This window comes from Pyrgilauda ruficollis, unplaced genomic scaffold, assembly GCF_017590135.1.
Source record: "Pyrgilauda ruficollis isolate IOZ18807 unplaced genomic scaffold, ASM1759013v1 scaffold54, whole genome shotgun sequence".
Lineage (NCBI taxonomy): Eukaryota > Metazoa > Chordata > Aves > Passeriformes > Passeridae > Pyrgilauda > Pyrgilauda ruficollis.
Window position 1 is genome coordinate 8426622 of NW_024527044.1, and position 18954 is coordinate 8445575.

An 18954-nucleotide genomic window follows, 5' to 3' on the forward strand; every position below is an offset into this window, starting at 1 on the left:
GGGGTTGGATAGACAGGACACCCATGAAGGATGAAGCCAGGGCGGTTTATCCGTGGGCTCTGCCCGGCCCCCCCTCATCGTACCCGGGTGACCTTTCAAATCAAAGCCCTGCTCGTACCTACCAAGGTGCATTGGGCAGCAAGGGCTGGGGGGTGCTGGGGACGGGGAGGGGGGGTGATGCACCCGGGCTCTCCCCCTCCCTCTGCCTTTCCCCCTCCCTCCCTCCTCCCTCCTCCCTCCCTCGCTGCTCCCTCCCTCTCTCTCTCTCTGCTGCATTTTGCATGAGCTATCTAGGTCATTAGCATTTTAGCGTATGCAAGACTTGACAAAGCTGATGAGAAGCCAGATGGGCCCCTCTCCTCTTTTTTTTGCACCACTTGGGATCTGAGCGAAAGGATTGACTGCAGCAGGCGAACGGGGGAAGGTTTATTGCGCTCCTCCGGACCCCCCCGCTTATAGCAGCGCGGCGGGGCTCGGGGCAGGCGGCAGAGAGCGGGCAGCGCTGGGCAGAGACGGAGGGCAGGTAACGGGGCCCCCCCGCCGCCCCCCACCCCACAGCCAGAGGGGTTCTTTGATTTGATAGAGGGGTTTGGGGTTTTTTTTCCGACGGGGGGATGCTAGGTTGGGTTTTGTCCCCCCCTCCCCCCCGCCCATGGGGAAGGGCGCGCCGAGCCTCCGCGGGGCGCGGAGAACAAAGGCTGGGCTCCGCGGGGTCCCTCTCCCCCCTCCCTTCCTTCCCCCCTCCCTTTTTCTTCTTTTCTTTCCCCATTTCCCCTTCTCCTTCTCTATATTTTCTTCCTCCCGAGGAAAGGCCCCTCTCTCCGTGTTCACAGCGGACCTTGATTTAAATGTCCATACAATTAAGGCACGCGGTGAATGCCAAGAACGAGGCTGACCAGCATCGAGGCCGGAGGCGGCTCCGCGGCTCTCCGCACCCCCTGACATCCCCCCCACATCCCCCGAGCTCGGCCGCGGGGCGCGCAGGCAGCGCTGCGCACCGGCGCAGGTGGCACCGCAGCGCGGGGAGGGGGCGGAGAAGGATGCATGGCATGGGATGCGCTGGGATGCGCCGGGATGGGATGGGAGAGCACGGCAGCTTTTGGGGGACTCGCCGGCATGAAGGAGAGGGGGTCCTTTGCGGGCAAAAGCGCCCGGGTTGTGAAATCCGGAGCTGTCACTCGGGGGTGCCCCGCGGGTGGGCCCCGGGGGGGACGCGGCTGCTGCCCCCGGGGCTGCTCCGCTGCCGCCGCTTTGTGCTTTGCCTTTTCTCTCGCCTTTTCTCCGCAGAGCGATGGGGTTTTTCCCTGCTAAAAGCAAGGGCAGGTCTTGGGGTCACCGGGGCTCACGCTGCTCCCCCGGCAGAGGGGGGTGGGGGGGGATGCTGAGGCAAAGCCGCTTTTTTTCTTTATTTTTTTTAAAGCTTTATTATGATTTTTTTTTTCCGGTGGCTGTTTGTGTGGTTTTCCTCTCCGCCCTCCCTCTCCTTTTAATCCTTATAATTTAAATCAAAAGTGCCGGGTAGAAGGAGGGGGGGAGCGCTGTGTCTGCAGGGCGAGGCCGGGCGTAAATCTCTCGGAGGGATAAACATGTCATTTGTTCCCTTTGTATGGTAATGCTGTTTCCCCCCNNGATGAAGGGGGGGGGGAGAAACAGCACCTGAATTATTCAGAAAATAAAATAAAATTCAAAAATCTGGAGGCGGCGGGAGGGAGGGATGCTGCGACCCCGCAGGGATGCTGCGACCCCGCGGCCTAACACGGAGCAGGTGCCCCCCAGAGCCTCCTGCAGCACAGGAGCTGCTCCCCCCCTCCCCGCCCCGACACGCCATTGGTTTATTTCTCCCCTCCTTTTTCACGCTTTTATTCTTATTTGGGGTTTTTTTTCCCCCTCCACCCCTTGTAGCCATCAGCACCGCTCTGCCCTGCTCCCCGCTGGGGCCCTTCACCTCCTTTCCCTTCTCCCATCCCTCCCCTCCCTTCTCTTTGCAGCTGGAGGCCACATCCCTTCATCCCGGCCCATCCCAGTGCTCCCAGCAGGTGCCTGGCACTGGGGAAGGACAGGCCTTACTGCAGGGGACAGTCCCCCACCCCTCAGGGCATCTGCAGAGCTGTCCCAAATTCGGGGTGGGGGGGGCCCTTGGTGACAGCGCGGGGGGTCCCATCTCTCTTTGCAGCTCCGTGCACAGAGCCTCACCTCTGGAATGGTGCCCTTGGGAACGCTGACAGCAGCTCGGGGTCCCTGGGACGCCTCTTTGCACCCGCCGAGGGGTTCTGCAGGTATTTCGGGCCATCCCTCCCTGGGCTGGCATCGCGGCCGGTGCGGATGCCGCAAGGAGCCCGTCGGGTCGTGCCAATAAAGCTCTTTCCTCGCGGGTTCCTGCATCCTCTCCTTTGTTCCTGGAGGTTTCTCGCCCGTCTCTTTACGGCGGCGGAGGCAGGACCCCCCTGAAGGACCCGCACTCAGCACCAGGTGGGGGATGAATGTTAAAATCCGCCCCAAAATAAAAACCGCAGCCTTGCAATTCGGCAGCCCACGGTCGCCTGCTCAACCCTGGGTGGGCACCACTGCATCCTGGACCTCCAGGAGGGTTTGAACTGCCAGAGGGTTCCTCTGTAGTGAATAAAAGGGGGAAAAAGAAAGGGATTTGGGGTGCCTTCTCTCTGGGATTGCCCCCATCCCAGCAGGCAGATTCCTGCCATGCCGCACTACGTGCCGAGCATCCCTCTGCGGCACCGCCGGCCCCACAGCACCCGGCCCTCACAAACAGGATGGATTTTCTTTTAAAGCTGCGGCATGGGAGAGGAAAACCAGAGCTAACTAACCCCAAATAAATACACAACCTGTTTTCTGTCTTGTGAAACGGCCGGGATGAAGAGACGCCATCACCGTGCATCCGAAGGCCTGGTACCCCCGGCGGGGCCCGGCTGCCTCCCTCGGGCTCAGCCCAGAGGGATGGAGAGGAGGGGGCAGCAGGCTCTTATTAATACTAATCCCAAGAAATATTGCTGTGCCCTGAATAAATCAGGCCGGGGGTTCCTCCAAGACCTTTGCCCCCTTGAGATGAGCTGCAGTGCGGCCCCTCCTCTTTGGGGTGGACACTTTGGGAAGGGAATTGGCACGGGGGGGCTGGGGGGGTGGACAGATGCGTTTGATTTTTTCGCTGAGGGATGGAGGAGGAGGTGGCACGGTTTTATTCCAAGCACGTCAGCTCCCCCCTCCCTCCCTGTCCCCTCCTTCCTCCCTCCACCCGCAGTCCGATGTAAACATAACGGCAGGGACCTGCCAGGCTCCATCCCCACTTGGATTATGGGGGGAATTAAGCAGCTTTGATTAACACAGCAATGCCCCCAAATAACCTTCAGGCATCTGGCCCTCAAGGTCGTGCGCTAGAAGGGGCCGGGGACAGGGACCCCAGGGCACCCATCCCGTGGGCAGAGGGAAGGGATGGAGGGAGAGGATTCGTGGGGAGCAAAGATCCATCCATCTGCAGTTTTATGCCGGTTTTATTTCTCCCTGCCCACGCCCAGCCCTGACCGATTCGCTCGCCACTGCAGCGCTGGTTGGGCTGGAGATGCTCGGGCTCCAGCAGGGAGGTGGGATGGAAGATGTGAGAAATTCCTCTATTTCCCAGATCTCTGTTGAGTGCCATCCCCACTGCTCACCCAGCCCCAAGCAGGATGATGGTCTCCATGTAGAAAGGTCTTTTGCTTCGTATCCCCACAGCATCCAGCTCCTTTTTTCCGTTTATTTTTGTGCCGCGTACCTCCATGAACCAAAAGCCAACACATCTCCTAGCAGCAGCAGTCAAAGTGGGCGTTTTATTGGGAAATCTAATCAGGTTTTGAGGGGAAAATCCTTTCCTAATGTCTCAACTAAGCAACGAGCTCGATTAAATTGGTTAGACTATAAAAAGGGCCGAGAGTCCCATCTCCTTTTTCCTCCCTGCTCTTCCTGGACAGCGCTGTCATCTCCAAGCTCCACTCCAGTGTCTTTAAAGCCCAAATGAGCCTCAATGACACAGGACTCACATGTCATTCCCCGACATCCCCCCCGCCCCGCCTCCCCCCAGCAACAGAGTCACAAATCATCTCAAACACTCTAAATTTAGCCCGGCAGCACGACCACGAGCAGGGATTTCAGTGACATCACCACTGGAAATTAAGGGGTCAAACAGGGAGGCTGAACGTGGCACCCTGAGGAGCAGGGACAGCACTTCACTGATCCTTCCACACAACGAGGCCACCCTGTCTTGAGACATCTCAAAGCATCCCCTCAAAATAAATTTCTCCCAAATGCCCAGGGTGGACCAGCCATTAGATTAATTCCCATCAGGAGCTGTGCTGAAAGGCCTCCATGGATCAGCATTGCGGAGATGCCCCGCAAGAACCTGAAGGAGCAAAGCTTTGCCTGGGGCAGAGGCTGGGAGAAAGGGGGACCCCCATCTCACCCTGGAGCTGGAAGGTGGGTCCAGCACTCCCTGCATGGCTGGGAATGCCAGGCCAGTGTTCCCATGGCACTTGCAGAGTTGTGTGTGCTCACAGTCCCCGCTGGTGCTGTGGTTACGGGGCGTAGGTGCTGCTGTGGTATCCCAGTGCTTGGAGTGATTCCTGCCTGCTTTGCTCTACAGAGCCAAAGAAATCACTGCATGTGGGGGAAAGGGAGCCAGGGCTGAGGTGGGAATGGGGCTGATCTGATGCACAAGGTCCCATATTCCAGAGGATGAAGAAAGAACAGAGATTCCGATGGCTGCGCTGCAGTTGGAGGGGCAGATCCTGAGCTCCTCAACAAGATTGTATGGATTCATAAACTCACACAATCACAGGATGGTTTGGGCTGGAAAAGACCTGGAAGAGCATCTCATTCCAACACCTTCCACTATCCCAGGCTGCTTCAAGTCCCATCCAGTCTGGCCTTGGACGCTTCCAGGGATCCAGGGGCAGCCACAGCTTCTCTGGGCACCCTGTGCCAGGGCCTCACCACCATCCCAGCCAAAAATTCCTTCCCAATATCCCATCCATCCCTGCCCTCTGGCAGTGGGAAGCCATTCCCTGTATCCTGTCCCTCCATCCCTTGTACCAAGTCCCTCTCTTGGAGCCTTTTATCCACTGGAAGGTATTGTAAGTATTTCCCGTGCCTTCATTTCTCCAGACTGAACAATAAATTACTTGGGGGGCTGTAACTAGAGAAGCCAAGATGATACTTTTAGGGACCTCACAGCACCTACCTCCTTTAGTGGTCAGCGACCCTTCACTTCTGCTGTGTTTTTTTGGCAGCACAAAAAGGCTGGAAAATGCTTCCTCTGCCTTTTGAATTTCATTTTCCCTTTGCCCAGTGGTGAGCACTGAAAAATAAACCAACAGGCCAATAGCTCCTGCAGCATAAATTCCTCCTACAGACACAAAATATGATGTGGTGAGGAAGAGGGAAGAGGTTAGGGACTAAAATCTGACAGAAATCCCATAGGCCACAGCAGCGCATGAGGATTTCTCTGCTGTTGATGCACACGGTGGCAATTCTATGAGCATTCACTTATTTTTATGGAGATTTTGCCTTTTCAGACCAAGTGTTTCCGTGTGGCACCAGCTGTAGGGATGAGCTAATGCAAAGCTCAGTCATTTCCCTGCTCACCCAGGCCTTCCTCCGCAGCCACAGCCGCTCCGAGAAGCTCTCATCCAGGGAGAGACAAAAGTGATGCGTGTGCATGTGTAATTTCCAATGTCAACGTGTTCAGCGAGGAGTTGGAATCATAGAAGTTATTTCATTTATTACAATCATACATAAAGCCTCTTAGAGCTGCAGACTTGGAATAGGCAATTATGCCCATAGGTTAATAACACGCAGCGATTTGACTGACAACTGGAATTAGATTTAAACACGGCAGAGTGGCAGCTAAAGGCACTTTATTAAAACTGTGGCTGGGGATTTGTTCAAAATACCAGTTGCATACCTTTCCTGGTAAAATATTTATAGGTAGCACCATATTGTGGCCCATTATATTGCATTTTCTTCTCCTTTCCCTCACCACTCTGCTGTACGAGGAATTTCTCTGGTCAGATTTTCCTGGGGAGAAAGGAAATGCCCAGAGTTGGTTCACATGGAGTGATGTGATGGGATGTGATTCGCAGTGGGAAAGGGCCCTACAGCAGTGATTAACTCCAGACCTAGGAGGGACCTGGATTTACCTCTCCATCCTCTCTCCTTATCACTCCCCAGTGCAGCATCCTCTTAACGCTGCCCTCGTTAGCCCAGAGTTAACGATCCCAGCAGCCCAGACAAAACCAGGGTCAGTGGCTGATAGAGTCAATAAAGCAAATATTGTTTGATGCTGTTAATACTGGGAGTTTTTCCTGCTACCAGGGGAGATCCTCCTTGTGAGATTAGTTTAGTGTGGGCTGGATTACCTGCAACCAGGATGGAGTCTCTGCTCCTGGGAGGTTTGAGATCCAAGTTAGAGAAATGTGTGACAGGAATGACAGGAGAAAACACTTGATCCTGCCTTGGGACAAGGGGCTGGGTTAAAAACCAGTATTTCACATCATTCTTGGAAAAAAACACTAAATTGCTTTAAAATAATAGCTAAGGACCAGCTGGGGCTGGGTCAAGTGAGATACAAAGGTCTTGTTCCACCCAAACATCAGTCTATCAGTCCAGCTAACCTGGAAATGATGATTAAAATCCCAAAGGCTCTTTGTGTGCCACTTCCTTCACTGGCACCCAATGGAAAAGTGAGATGACATCTGAAATGCCCTTAAAAATAACTCCCAGTTTCCATCTCTTTCCTTCTTGCCTCAATTGTGTGGCGTGAAAAATCCCTGTATCATAAGAGCTGCCTTGCAACCATCCATGGGCCAGGGGTTAAAATTCAGGATCACGGTATGGGATTCGAGGATTTCACTTTAAAATGAGCAAGGCCAAAATCAGCAGAGAAGAAAGGGCAATACAGTGTCTGGAGAGGGGAAATTGACAGTTTTTAACCCACTGAAGGATGGTACAAGTAGATCTCCAAGCTGGTGGCCAAATCCAGCAAGGAACAAGGAGGATTAAATATGGATTTAACAGAGGGAAAACTTCCCAGCCAGCACACCACTGGCAAACCAGAGTGTACACTCCAGACCCCCAGATTCCCATTCTTCTGCAACAAAACCTAACAGCTCAAAATCAGAGTTTAATCCAAAATACTTTCTTTCGTTTCAGGGAAGGGGAAGCTGGAGGTGCACTCAGGTGCAAAAGGAGCTTGAATCCACCATTCCATCATCATTCCATCATCACTCCCTGCCTGGTTCCAGCATATTCCAGACCAGGAGCCATCCTCTGGCTGAAGATGTCCCAACTCCTTGCAGGGGCTGGGCTAGGTGACCTTTAAAGGTCCCTTCCACCCCAAACTGTTCTGTGATTCTATGATCCATGAGGTCCCCAGGGGTTCCTGGTCCTCAGGATGAGGAATTGGCTCCAGCAAAGCTCTAACTCCAGATTTTGATCCTACAGACCTCTTCTGCCAACCTGGGGGACCAACCCCAAATTTCAAACCCCTTATTACCCAACAATTAAAACAAAGCTAAGTCTGAAAGCACCAGCTATAAAAAGATCATGATGCTGCTCCTCATGCATTAAATATGAAGGCTCAGATCCTTCCTGTGATGCCACGGCAGGGGAGCAGCTCCCTGGGCTGGGATTACCTGGTCCTGATGCCCTGACCTTTCCCCAGAGAGCAGCCAGTGGAGCAGGGTCAGCAGTGGCCATGGCAGAGGTGGCACCAGCCCCACACACAAACACAATTCCCAGCAGCTTTTTCCAGCAGATTTCCTGAGTAGCAGCTTTGGAGGAGAAAGTGCCAGGAGGTGAAATAACCAGAGGCATGTGGGGGGCACAGACTCAATCCCAGGGCAACCCCTTTTGTTAAAATGCCCAGGGGAGAAGAGACCTCCTTTTTCAATTTTTTTTTTTTTTTTAATGTCTTGAAAGATTTATAACCCTTTTTGTCAGGTTCTCCCTCCTATCACTGATAAAACTCATCCTGGCACGACTCGAGCCCAGGATCAGCTTTTAAAGCGTGGCAGAGAAAACCTCTGTGATTTAAAGCAAACATCCAGTCCTTGGCTGCAGCCCAGCCCAAATTCAGGGAGTATCCCAGTGTTTCCAGGCATGGAAAGGGGGTTCATGTATGAAACCCACAAAGGATCAGCTCAAATGAGCCCAGCCAAGCTTTGCCTTCTCACCTCAGTCCCTGCTGCATTGGGTGTAGGTGATTTGTCACCCTCTCAAAGAGATTCTTGTCACCAGCTCGTGTAATTTTAGCATTTTATGAAGGTACAAATATCTGTAGGAATACATATCCACACATATATATGTTGTTTTCCCTAAAGGCCCTGGCCCCAAAGGCAAAACTCAGTTCTTAAAAACCTCAGTGTCCAAAAGCTTTGAGGGATGAGCGGAGTTTACTCGAGCAGCTAAAAAAAAAAAAAAAAATAGAAGGCAAACCCAAAGTACATTAGAAAGAGCTCTAAAAATAAAATCAAGAAGTTGGAAGCAATTTTGTGATCCAGGGGTTTCTTGCTGGGTTTTCTGGGAGTTTGGGGTTGGAGATAATGGCAGTGGGAGTGCAGGGCAGCGTGGTTTTATTTCAGGATCAATATCAGGGTGGAGCAAATGGTGTATTCTATCTGTGAGGCTGAGAAGATCTAATTGTGCCCTGTTTTGCACTAATGCAGCTCTGTGGCACCACCAGACAGTCCCAGAGTACCCAAAATGTGCTTGTTTTCTGGTCCACCCCTGGATTTTGTTGTGCATCCTGCCCATCCTGGTGCTCTCACTCCAGTAGTTTTATGGGTTATTTCCAGGATGTCCAGATCTCTGCTCCATCCCTCCTTTATACCTCAGGGTAAAAAAGGGACCAATATCACCCTGTAGGAGTCCCCACTTGGAAATAAGGTTTTTATGGATGATTTTCACAGGGGGGAGACTTCAAGGACATACCCAGAGATATCCAGGGGCAGTAGTTGCACAAGGAGATGAAATTCCCAGGGAGACCCAACCCAGCCCCATGGACATGAAACCACAATTGTCATCTGTGATGAACAACAGAGAGGGGAACGTACAGGAAACAGCAATTAAACCATTAAAGTCTTGGGCAGCTTCCCAGTGACCAGCAGCCTTTAGATATATAAATATCTCACATGGCATAAAAGGAGCTGTTCTCTACCCATTATGTCCCCAGTGACCTTCAAGAGGGACAAGGGGGTTGGGATTGTCACTTTGGACTGGCATCTTCTGCTCCATCTTGGATCCCTTGGGACAGGGATCCCCTCCTCCCCTATAGCACTGCTTGGAAATCCCAGGCTAAAGCTGAAATCCAGTTGGGATCCCAGTTTAAATTATTCTAATTACTGCCCAGATCTGCTTCCTATAAATCCCTGGCTGTGACGTAGGGAAATAACTGAGCTGGAAGGTGGCAAGTGTGCTGCTGTTGCCACACTTCAGTGTTAAAATACAGGTTTCCATGTTTAATATGAATGTTTTGTGCTGAAGTTTTGTATCACACCCCAAACATCCTGAGGGATCAGCCCCAGACCAGAGGGAGTTTCTGGGCTCCAAATCCTCGTGGCTCCAGTTTACTTTAATAATCAAGCTGAGCAAAATGCAAAATATCTCAATGAGCACTGAAAATTTTGGTCAGTAATTAACAAATGGTTGTCCTTTAATTAGCCAAAGGAACAGCGCTGATACTGAGATTGGAACCAAGATAACCCAGGGAAGATCCATGATCATAAAAGACAGTGACAACCTGAGTTTTCATCAGTCAGAAATCCTTCTTGGCATGTGCTGCTTGTTGGGAGAAGAGCTCTGGGGACAGATATCAAGACTGATTGCTCCATTTGGTCCGGGTGGGTTTTATTAACACCATCAACAGCAGATTTAGTGATGTTTACATTGAAATAATCACCCTATTCCTGCTTTGATAGGCCTGGATCTGCGGCTCTGGGATGGGCAGTGCCTCACACACCTCTGGATATTGCCCCTGGGGAGGCTCAGATGTGCTGCTCTGGTGGTCCCCAAGCAGGAGGAAATGCTCCCCTGCACCCCCATGTTCCCAGCACCTGCACAACATTCCCCAGCTGGTGCCAGGTGTGGTGGTTTAACCCCAGGAAGGACTCCAGGGTCATTCCTGCGGGCTGAGCTCTGCGGGGATGGAGAAGGGGAGATGTTTGGGAGTCCTGCAGCACTTTTCCCTTCCCACCAGGCGTGGAGGCTTCCCCTGCAATTCCTGCTGGAGTGATGCTGCAGCAGAGAGCGTCTGCAGGATGATGAAATGCAGAGGGGCCGTAATGAGATTTCAAATAAAGCCAGCTTTTCCCCTGGCATGTCTGGTCTGGATAAATCCAAACTGTTGGCAAGGCAAAACCGCCGGGAAGGAGAAGCGCCCTTGACCTGACAAGGCTCTCCCCATTCCCACCCCTCCCTGAGGATGGGGAAGGCAAATGCGGCACGGCAAGCAGCTCATCCCGATGGAAGAGCAGCAGGAATCGCTGATATCACAGAGGCCAAACCCCCCAGGGCACAAGCAGGGGATGCGCTGTGGGTGCTGCTCCCCATCCCGCAGGATGTGATTTTGGCACCGCTGACCATCCCTGAAGGCGCATCCCTCGGCATTCCAACATTCCGGGGCAGCAGCCGCTAGAGGGGGGCTCAGCACCGGGATGAAGGACTCGGAAAATCCCTGCAGCCTTTGGGGAGGAGGAGAGACTCGAAACTCTGCGTGGAGGAAGGCGGGAGGCTTGGGGAAGGATGGATGCGAGGGATGCACGAAGGAAACCGCACCAAAAATGCCTGTATGGCTTCCCAAAGTGCTGGCTCCGAGCAATCCATCCTCTTGTTAAATATTCCCGAAAATCTTTGTGGAAAGCAATGCCCTTCCAGCAGCACTGAGGAGCTGCAGGGCTGGAAGGAGGGAGTACAGAGGAAAAAAAACCTCCAAAATGTTTTCCAAACAGAGAAACACAGCTACAATTTGCTAGTTTTAAAGAAAAGCTGCCATAAATATCCGTGACTTCATCCCTGTAGCCAAAGCATTTTATTTTTTATGGGAAAACAAGCCTTGGGAATGAAGAGCTGCCAGGTGAGCCACATGTTTAGGATGCTAAAGCTGCAGAGATGTTGGATGGACATATCCAACATCTCGGTCACTCCTGAGGTCTCTCTGCCCCTGGAGGGTTTTTGGGGGAGCCAGGCAAGGTCCAGCTCCCACCCTGTCCCTTTCCAATCACTTCCCATGGCTTATAAGGAAAATGGGGACAAACTTTTTATTAGGGTTTGTTGCTACAATACAAGGGGGGATGGTTTTAAAGTAAAAACCAGGTGATTTAGACCAGATATAAGGAAGATTTTTTTATTACTATTATTATGAGGGTGGTGAGGCTCTGATAGAGGTTTCCCAGAAAGGCCGTAGATCCCCATCCCTATAAACATTTCAAGGCCAGGTTGGATGGGATTTCAAGCAACCTGATCTACTTGAAGATGTCCCTGTTCACTACAGGGGATGGGACCAGATGAGCTTTAAAGGCTCCTTCCAGCCTAAACCATTCCACAGCTCTGTGATCACACACCTGGGGGCCAGGGCTGGACCTACAAATGTCCCATTTTGCTCCTGCTGATGGAAATCCTCACCATCCTAATTCCTCCCTGTGAGCCAAAACAAAGGTTCTTCCTGGAAAGGTCAGCTCTGTCCATCTCCCAGGGGTTGTTGCTGCAAAGCTGAGGTTGCTGTTGGCTAGGAAGGGAAGGGTGGGGTTTTCCCAGGTGGAATCATTGCTGCAGGACAAAATGGTGTCCATAACATGGTGTCCTGGTGCTGGTGGTGCTGCTGGTTGCTGCATGGATGGATGGAGGATGCTTAGGAGCTCCTCAGCACTGGAGAGGGAGCACAGGGAAAAAAAACAACTCCAAAATACATTCCAATAGAGAATGGAAGAGAATGGAAAATAGAAAGGCCACTGCTGCTGATGTCTGTAGGGCCACATGTGGAATTCTCCCAGAGCATCAGAGACCTCACTCCCAAAAGGCTTCTGATGCTGGTGATGGAGTCACAGAGTCATTAAGGTTGGAAAAGCCCACCAAGGCCATTGGATGAAATTATTCCCCCAGCACTGCCCTGTTCACCACTAAACCACATCCCCAAGTGCCACATCCACACCCTTGGAACACTTCCAGGGATGCTGTTCCCACCACAGCAGTCCAAACCCAACTGGTCCCAAGCACACCAGCTGTGGGACCCGTTTGTCATGAGGGTGCAATCCAAGGTCAGCCACAAAATTAGGTCCTGGGACGTCCCAGGGAAATCCAGCCCCTGCTGGAGAGTCATGGTTGGGAAGGTCAGCTGGCAGCTCCAGTGCAGAGCAGCACCTGGAAAAATGAGCTGATTTGGAGAGGGAATCATCAAAAATCACTCCCAGTCTGTACAGCTGTGCCAATACAAATCTGAATTTCCTAAAGTTATCCCTAGAGAGTTCTGCTGCTGTGACCTTCAAGGACACAGGCAGGGAAAACTTTCCATACAGCCTGAACAGCTTAAAACAGGAATGTCTCCATGCCCAGGGAAATGCTCAGCCATGGATGTTGTCTGCTCCTCCAAGGCCTCCCCAGCCTGGGTTTTTCCAGTTTTGCTTGAGCACTGAAAATCCTCCTCCTTTTTCCCCCCTTGTAGAAGGTGTCTCTCTCTTTCCCAACCCACTGGAGTTTGTACATGGGAATCACATTTCCAGGCTGGGAAGCAGGATCAGATCCATGCACCTTGCTCTCTGCTGTTCCCTATCCCCACTCTTGGAGACAGAATTCTGGGCTGGATGGACTCCAGCCTCCTCCAGAGTATCCATTCTTGGGATATAAAGGATTCCTCATTGGATGAGGAGCAACTTCCCTAGGGGTACTGCCCTTTTAATGTCTATTTTAACACCATATCTACATTATTCTGAGGCTGCAAAGGCTTTAAACCATGCAGTCCCCTAAGAGTAAACATTTTAATTTTATGTGAATCCCTAGCATTTGTGTTTCTAATCCAGAATTAACATCATAAGCAAATGAATTTATGCCCCTTCAGTCTACTGATTTCTTAAAATATATTTAGCTTTACACACAAACCTTTCCTCTTGTGATTTTTTTCTGTTACAATTTCTCTCTTGAAGAGCACAGGAATACCCTTCTCTCCATCACTTCCCTTCCCAGTGTTTTGCAGATTCCCTGACAATCATTTGATACTCTGCTCTCCTGACTGCTGTCATCAGACTTTTTTTCTGTCCCTCACCCTCCTGGCACCAAATTATTTTGGCAACTGGTGGCAGTTTATTTCTGAGAGAATTATTTACTTGCATTAAAATACCCATGAAGACACAGTTGTTTGGAGTACAACTGCAAAAACTGTACAATTTTAAGTAATTCAATGTTATGGGATTTAATTATCACACCATCTCTACCTCTTTGTGCCTCTGATCAGGGATGGGGTTTGAGTGGAAATGATTTTAAGCTGCAGGATAATGTCCCTGTGCATTTCAATTGTAAAACATTGATTCTTATGGGAACATTTGTTTTCCATTCCATCAAACCACCACCGGAATACTTTTTTCAGGACTGTTTAGTGGAGCTCCTCTCTATTAAAGTTTTCTGTCCAGAATTTGTCTTTGGGGCATTTTTTCTTTACAAAATTTTTGTCTTTCCTTTGCTATTTCTATAATTCCATGTGGGGCTGCTCTTCATTTGTATTTTTGTATTTTCCACCTCTCTGAATCCCCGCTTCCTGAACATCATCTCCATCAGTGCAACAGACAGATTTTCACCCTTTGAACAGAAATGCCATTTCCTGAAATGATTTCCAGTTTACCTTTTTTGAGTTTATCTTTACATCAGCCACAAAACCACAAACACTGGGAAGGATTTCTCCCCCATGTAGGCTGAAACCATCCCCTCTTTAATGGGATGTTTTTCTTGCCCAAGCTTCCACTGCAGTTTCAAGTAAAAGTTAATACATACCTCAGCATAAGAATTCAATTTCTATTTTGGGCTGATTGTATTCTGTATTCTCCAAATTTTCACTTCTAGTTTTAAGGGATCTCCTACCAGCTTTTAGCTCAGGTTTCCAGCTCCAAGCCCCTCTACAGCCTCAGATTCCCTTAGCCCTCCAAACCTGCACATTATTTTCCCAGTCTCTAATTTCTTTTTGGGAACCAAATTTCTGACACAGAGCCAGCACGTGGGTAGTGCCATTAATTCTTTCTCTCAGGAAGAATTTCTTGTCAGGAAGAATTTCCTTGCAGGAACAATTTCTCCACGGAAAGGGTGGTCAGGCACTGGAGCTGCCCAGGGAGGTTTGGAGTCCCCATCCCTGGAGGTGTCCCAAGAAGGGCTGGATGTGGCACTCAGAGCTCTGGGCAGGTGACAAGGTGGGGATCAGTCACAGCTTGATGGTCTTGGAGCTCTTTTCCAACTTAAATGACTCTGAAATTCTGTAAAGAATAGCAGAGATCGTGTTAAAACCACAAGTCAAAAGAACCTCCTTGCTTTCAAACTCCTCAGAAAGAGCAATCAAAGCTTTTATTGGAGAAAAGTAACAAGAAACCCATCCCAGGGGGATGAGCTGTGGGGGTTCTCAGAGCTCAAATGAGCTCGGGGGTTTCCCTGGATGCACAGGCATGGATCAAAATGTTGGTTATGGGCTGGAGAAGGATCTGTGACTAAAGACATGCCTGGAAGCTTCTGTGCTGAGAAAAGATTTGAAGGGGGTTTGGGCAGGGATGAAAAAGCCTCCCCAGTGCTTTTATTCAGCTGCTCATCCAGAGAGGAGTTCCCAACAAAAGCCCAGAGCTTGTTTAATGGTTTAACATTCCCGTGAATCCTTGGGAAGCATCTGACACACTGCTTCTGTACAAATAACCACAGCAGCACTCTACAGATGACTTATTTGGTTTCCCAGTGGGTGTGTAAGTAAATTAGCAAAAAATAAATGTCACGCGGCAATGACTTACTCTGTTTCTAAAGGCTCTGTTTTACCTCTGTATTTTTGTTTGTTCAACAAGTTCTTAATTAAATTCTGCTTTCTGGTGTTGGAGCTGATGTGATGACACAAGATAAAGTTGTTTAGAATTCAAATCTTCCTCGATTTCTCATTGTGGCAAAGGAAGAGATAAGAGCAGTCAGGCCCTGCCTTCCCCTGGTTGTGTGTGGCTGTAACTCCAGCCAAGCAGGAGCTCTCAGAGTTCCAAAATCCCTCCTGCTCTCATGGGTTTGTCACTGCTTTGAGAGGATCACATGCAAAAAATAATGTGTGGGCTCCCCCTTCTGCCTGAGAACATCAGTGCCTGGAAAAGAATTGGGATTGTTTGTGTGGGAAGGGAACTTAAAGCTCATCTCAGTCCAACCCCGACACCTTCCACTATCCCAGGTTGCTCCAAGCCCCATCCAGCCTGGCCTTGGACACTTCCAGGGATCCAGGGGCAGCCACAGCTTCTCTGGGCACCCTGTGCCAGAGCCTCACCACACTCAGCCAATAATTCCTTCCCAAAATCCCATCAAGCCCTTCCCTGTGGCAGTGGGAAGCCACAAAGGAGGGCCAGGATGAGTTCCTGAAACACCAAGTTCCTGTAAAATACACTAGGCAGGGCTCTGAGCATTTCTGAGCAGCTGGAACAACCTGTTCCCAGAGCCACACACCTCCCTGATAACCAAAAAAAGCAGCTCCACTGATTGCTGGGATGGTTGGAGAGACAGAAAAGAGGAGGATCATTGCAGATCTGCAACCTTAAACATCGAAAAGGTTCTTTGGAGTGGGAGTCATTTGCCTTTACCAAACTATAAATTAGACCCTCTAAGCCTCCCTGTCCCCCAGAGAGAGATCAGCACCAGCAAAAAGATGATTAATCCCATGTATCTTTGATACTTATTCTAGAAAAGCAGAATTGTCTTCCAGTTTTTGGGGTTTTTTTCCTTTTCTTTCCCACTACAAAGAGGTTTGTTTTGTTTTTTTTTTTTTTTTTCCCTTCTCTTTCCCACTGCAAAGGCAGGGGAGATGACTGATCTCATGGAACCATAGAATCTTTAAGGCTGAAAAATATCATCAGTGAGGCCCAGCACCATGGGCACCCCAAAACCACATCCTCAGGTGCCACCTCCACACGTTTTTGGAACACTTCCAGGGAAGGTGACTCCACCACTGCCCTGGGCAGCCTGTTCCAGTGCTTTACAACCCTTTCTGTGATTAGATCCTGCATTTTTAGGAGCTGAAGTAGGACAGAAAGCTGCCCTCCTGTTCCTATCTAAGCCTTCAGCAAGTTTCAGAGCATCTCTGTAGAAAATATGGAGTGGGAAGCAAACAATCTCATCTATATAAAATACAATTTAGAACCCCAAAGACAGAATGATCTGAAGGCTGGGATTAAAACCAGAACTGACTTAAAAAGTGGAGATAAAGGACTGGCAGCTCTGGTTGTGGAAAGAATTGAAGATTTAGGGAAAGAATCAGTGTGTAAATTCATCATTTCTATAGAGCAGAGGACTCAGAGGCTTCAGTGGTCCCTCCTTGCTCTGGGATATATCCTTAAATACAAATTCTGATTTGGGATAAATCTGGGCATGCCCTGGCCAGTCTCAAATCCACCACTCCAGTGTTTCTGGTTCTGCTGTGAATCAGTGTTCTCCTTTTGCAGGGTGATTTGTTTAGCTAATTCATGTGAATATTCCACTTGTAGGTGCCTATTTTAACCCAGGCACTGCCCCAAGGGACATGCAGAGCATCACCCATGAACTCAGACAGGCTGGAAGAGTAAGGGATGGCCCCTTCCTACACAGCAGAGGTGTCAAAAACTGGCCAAGAAAGGGATGTGCAAAACTGGAAATAAAAGACCTCCTGTGGAAGTCAGGGGGAAAAGTTCTCACTAACTCTTGGTGAGCAGTACAGCTTTCCCTCATTTTTTTCTTTTTTTTTTTTCATGCTGGTAACTCATGATTTGAGCACAGATTAGCAGTGACTTAGCACAGAGCACATTCAGTGAAATCTTTAATGCCACACCAGATCCCTGGGATAATTGGAGCCAGTGAAGGTTGGCTGCATCTGGCAAAGCCCTGAGCACATAATTTCCATGGGAGTGCCCAAACACAACATCTGCATCAGCTCTTGGACTTGTTAGCTCGGCTGAGCCTTCCTGATGCTTCACATTTTGATGCTTTTATTTGGCTTTTCATTATTTTCACCTCACAAGGGAGAGGAAGAAACAGAGAAGTTCAGAGTGCTGAGGCTGAGCAAGGATTTCTGTGTGGCTTCAGGGCTGTGGATTTCTGAGCTAAAGATTCTGAAAACTCCCATTATGCTGCATCTTCACCAGTGCCAATGCTTCCAGAAGAGAAAAGGGAGCTGGAGCTGGAGAAGGGAATGGAAAAGAAGGAAAAAACAAAGGGCAGCCTGGCACAGAAGGACCTGGAAGACATTTTCATTCCAGAGCCACTTTCTCCAGATGCAATTTGTTGATCCAATATTTGCTGAATGTTGAGAGCTCTGTTGAAGCTGTGAAGCTGTTTGACAGTGGAAGAAGGAGGTTTGGTTCCCTGGACTATGTCCAGGGAAGGGAACAGAGCTGGGGAAGGGGCTGGAGCACCAGGAGGGGCTGAGGGAGCTGGAAAGGGGCTCAGTCTGGAGAAAAGGAGGCTCAGGGGGGACCTTGTGGCTCTGCACAACTCTCTGACAGGAGGGGACAGCCGGGGGATTGGGCTCTGCTCCCAGGGAACAGGGACAGGAGGAGAGGGAACGGCCTCCAGCTGTGCCAGGGGAGGTTTAAGTTGGATATTGGGAACAATTTCTTCCTGGCACAGCTGCCCAGGGCAGTGGTGGAGTCCCCATCCCTGGGCACGTTTAAGGCCATGTGGATGTGGCACCTGGGGACATGTGATGCTCGTAACCACGTGGTTCTTTTGGCATTTTGAAAACACACAAAACTTCGTGGCACAAAAATTATGCTCCTTTCTACCGCGTTCAAGAGAGAATTTCATTATTTTCACTCAGATGTTCCCACATTTTGAGAGATTTCTGCATTTTCTTAATTTCGCAGCCAGCCATGAGTGAGGGATCAGAGCACCAAGATCTCTCCAACAACCCTCCCCTGCTCCGTGTTTTCAATTTCAAACAGCATCACCCAGCTCCCAAATCCAGCAGCACCAGGGAAGCAGAGAACTGGAAGCAGAGCCAGCACCAAGCTCCAAATATCAGAGCTGGGCTTTATCTTCCCAGTAAACCAAACTGGAGTGCTCAGACCTCAGCCTGAGCTGCCTCTCTTTGCACACTGAGATAGGGATGGGTGCCTTAGGGAATATGGAATATCACAGCTCTCCCATACAGAAACATCTCAGGAACTCGGATTTAGGAACCAAACCATTGGTTTGTTCCATGGGCACATTTCCAGGGGAGCCTCTGACACCAACTCTGAGCAGGGCTCTGCCAACTCTTGACATTTATTAAAGCCACAGCTCAGTGAGTGATGTAATTACCTGGACATTTCCATTTTCATGTTTAGTAATTCCAAATGAAAGTCCAAATAAAGCCCATTTTTCATGAAAGATTACTAGTTTATCTCTTTTTTAGCACTCTCCTTGTGGTATTTAACCATTCACAGTGCACTTCAGTAACCACTTAGTGAAGGTATTCACATTACATCCACAGTGGTAGTAGAAAAATGATGTTTCATTCCTTTTGTCCCACAATTTTTAGTGTGTAATAAAAAATATCTAACAAGCACAAAGCAAAAAAGAACTCCCAGCTATCTACCTCTCTCTGATAACTGAGCTAATCTTGTTATTTTAGATGAAACATGGTTAAAATAAATCCCACCTTATGTCCACAAGCCTGGACAAAATCTGGGAAGGGCTGTGATGGGATCAGTGGAAAAATCCTCTGCCCAAATTCAGGATGCCAGGGCCCCATCTGTG